Here is a 3,509-nt window from a genome sequence, read left to right as displayed (position 1 = left end):
GTTCGATGGGTCAGTCATCTACACAGCAGCCTCAGCTGGTCCTCTCCAATACACATCCTGGAAGTCTGTCATAGATTTTTGATCCTAGAAATGATTTAAGAGTTAAGACAGACAAACATCCTCGCCCCTGGTAGATATTAGCCTTAAATGAAATAGTGGTCTTAGGAGCCTTTCTCAAAAAAGTATTTACTTGCTCAATGAATGTAGCACTTAGCTTAGGGCTTCACACGCAGCAGATACTCACTGCGTTTGCTACATGAATCAACTAAGGAGCTATGAAGGGAATGGAGAAGCAACTACATCTCAGGACTGAGAATGTCCCACAAAGCTTAGACAACTGGACCTGACTGTTTTACTATGGAGTAGACTGATTAAAATGTATTCTTAAAAAATCATATAATCATCATTTTATTGCCACATTATTTTATCATAGCTACATATTGTATTTAACCATTCCTGTAACAACTGTATATTTAACAATTCCTACATGTCTTATTAATGTTATGCACATTTTACCTACTATCATGACTTGTATAGCTCATGCTGGATTGCTTTCTGTGGATGTATTCCAGTAATAATAATTATAGTGACAATCTAGTTTCTATTATGTCCAGGGCATTGTGGTAGTTGTTTTAAACACATCTCTCATAATTTTCAAGCACTGGCAAAATCCAGATCATAACTCTGTTTTATAGATTAAGACATTCGAAATTCATCCAAGATCACATGGCTAAAAAGAAAATAAATGAAGATTTCCACTGTTCTTCTTACTACAATTTTTAAAATTGCTTTTCAAAGTGATTCAAAAGCCTTTTCCCTTGAATTACTGAATTAGCAGGCATAAGAAATGGTCAAGTTCCTTAATATAAATTATCTAATTCACCCTGCACAGTAATAATTTCCTGAATTTGATCAATAAATACAGAACTTAGCCATGCATTTGACCTTTAGTAAGGGGTAGGGCAACAGCTGCTGAATAAATGCGTGAGAAGTAGTAAATTCATTCTCAGCGACGGGTACCATTAGTTGCACATCGCTGTATGCTCTCACTTTGTTTGTTCCGTTCAAGTTAAGGGGAGCTTTTTCCTTGGAAACCTAGTGCTGTTAACTACACCAGCAGGATCTTCCTAGACCCCAATTCAACCCCTATCACTTTCCAAGTTAAAGTCAACCTTGACTCTTCCTCTCTACCTTGAGGATCACAGTCTTCAGCTTGTCCCTCAGCTCCACCAGCCCCTTCTCTGTCCAATCCCAATCCAATTTCCTGGCCCCATGCCTGACTGGGGCTGCCCAGCCACCAACCCTAGAGCGTGGTAGAGCATGGTAGAGCATGGTGAGTTACCGGAGATTCCAGGGCATCCCACGTCTTTGTTTTTGCACATTTCTCTTCGTTCTGCAATGCCAACATCCATCTCATGTTTTTTATCTTATGACTCAGAACTATTTTAAAGTCCAAAAAGAAAGGAAATATGCCTTTTAAATTGTTGTGTCTCCATATCCAGGGTCTGGAACATAGTAGGTTTCAATAAATATTTGCTCTGGATTAATTCAAGGTTTGGAAAAAAAAAAAACCCCACCAAAACTCCACATTTTCTGGGAAAATGCTCTTGAAGTACAAGAAAGGTTGTTCCCTTCTGTGTGCTCTCTGGGGACCCTGATGCTGTGCCACATGGTTGCATAATGTCTCTCTCTAGGGCTAGATTCTGAGCTGCTGGGTGGCAGAGACCGTCTTACTCATGTTTGGGTCCTTAACACCCAGCACAGAGAACAGTTTAGAGTGAGCCTTCATAGATTTCCTGGAACTGCAGCTACAATTCTCAAACAATCATGTGATGTGAACAGGGCCGTGTTATGCTTCTCATTTTACAGATGAACAAACAGGGGCCCAGGCAGAGAAAGAAAATTCCGTCTTGACTCAATTTCCACTTGAAATCAGAGGCCCAGGCGGGACAACAGGTCTCCCAAAGTCCAGTCATGACCCACATGGTTGGTGGCCACCCACGGAGGAGGCCAGCACTGTGCTTCCTGACCCATCTGGAGAACTTGCCTGGGGCTGCTTCTGACTCTGGCCTCTGTCTTCATGGGGTAAGACTGGATGAAAGGACCCTGCTCTGCTAGTGGCTGGAGCGACAGTCTAACAGAATCAGTAGGTGCCCGGAAGATCAGCGGTTCTGCCCCAGACAAGCTTCTGAGGAGCAGGAAGGGCGATGTACCTTCTTTCCAAACTCCGTGCTCTCGGGTGACCACCTGTACCGGCAGCATCCGCTCTCCTGTCTGGCGGACCTCCCGGAATCCCTGATGCCCAGGGCCCAGGGTGACTGTTGTCCCGGGAGGGGGGGGAGGGCACAATTAGAAGCAGTTCTCTTTCCATTTAAAAGCGCGCTGCGGGAGACAATGAATGCTACACCGGCCCCCACCTAGAAGCTGAGCGACCCAGGTCGAAAACCTCACCAGGCCCCGAGTCCTCTCAACAACCCTTTCCCAGGTCGTACCCCTCCACTCCACCCCTTTTAAAAATTATTTGCCCCGGACTAATGTGCTTCTCATTCACCAGGGCACATGAGGGAAGGGATTCAATATCTGAGACCAGGTCCCTTTCCCCCAGGGCTCCTGCCCAAGCCAGTGGTCCGGAACGTCTCCCAAAGTAAAGAATAACCCAGGAGTGAAATCGCAGCCTTTCATCTGATCCCAGAACTAAATGCATTCTTGGTCCACGTGCTGGGGTGGGGGAGGACCTGGGAACCCTGGTTGGGAGCCAACAGCTGCTCGCTGGAGGGGAGGGTGCCAACCTGTGTCCCCTGGTCCTCCAAGCCCTCTGGACACTGCCCTAGAAGGAGGAATTGCTGATTAAATTAAGTCGGAGTCAAAGGCATTGAAAACGCTCAAAGCTGGGGCAGAGGAGACAGTGACAACAGCTGGCAGCCTGCAATAGATTCCTGTTTCAGTGAAAAGCGCCGGAGAGGGCTGATGGAACGGATTCTCCAAGAACCGGGCCGTAAGAGCACGCAAGCTCAGGCTTTAGACATCCAACTCCCTGCCCCGTGCCACCCCGAAGCAGAGGTGCCGGGCTCTCCGGGGGAAGCGCAGGAAGCACGAACTAGGTGCCAAGGAGCAGGGAGAGCTAAGGCCACCCCGCCGGGCTGCCTGGGGACACAGAGGTGTCGGCACCCAGACCCTCCAGCCCAGCAGTCTGCAGCTCGCCCGGGCCGCGGAAGGATATTGTACTTTGTTTACCTCGCCCGCGCACAGCAAGCCAGCGCGCTAGGAAGCAATAAAGGAAGCAGAGAAGCCAGCGCCAGCGCCCCCGGCCGGGATCCACCCGGGCCAGCGCGGGAATTGCCCCAGGACTGGCAGCGCTGACCCTGATTGATGGGCGCCCGGCTCAATGAGGGAGCAGCCGGCGGGGGCGGGGCGGGGCGGGGCGGGGCGGGGCCGGGCAGAGCCAGTGGCTGGCGCGCTGGGGGGGAAGGGTGGGGGCGGAGGCTCGGGGGAGGCGCGTCGGTGACATT

General features: G+C 49.4%; 1 long non-coding RNA gene across 1 annotated transcript; it reads right to left on the bottom strand.

Moving 5' to 3' along the window:
- Positions 1-390: 390 nt before the first annotated feature.
- On the bottom strand, positions 391-3,410 carry LOC147821623 (uncharacterized). The gene is made up of 2 exons (XR_015446718.1): positions 3,235-3,410; positions 391-2,318 (listed from the first exon to the last, which is right to left on the bottom strand). It is a non-coding gene; the product is annotated as an uncharacterized LOC147821623 (long non-coding RNA).
- Between the last annotated feature and the right edge of the window lie 99 nt (positions 3,411-3,509).

This window comes from Heterocephalus glaber, unplaced genomic scaffold (assembly GCF_053883595.1).
Source record: "Heterocephalus glaber isolate CG9 unplaced genomic scaffold, H.glaber_assembly_v1.0 deba00001724, whole genome shotgun sequence".
NCBI classification, from domain to species: Eukaryota; Metazoa; Chordata; class Mammalia; order Rodentia; family Bathyergidae; genus Heterocephalus; species Heterocephalus glaber.
Note: the sequence above shows the minus strand (reverse complement) of the source record. Positions and strands in the feature narration are given on the sequence as shown.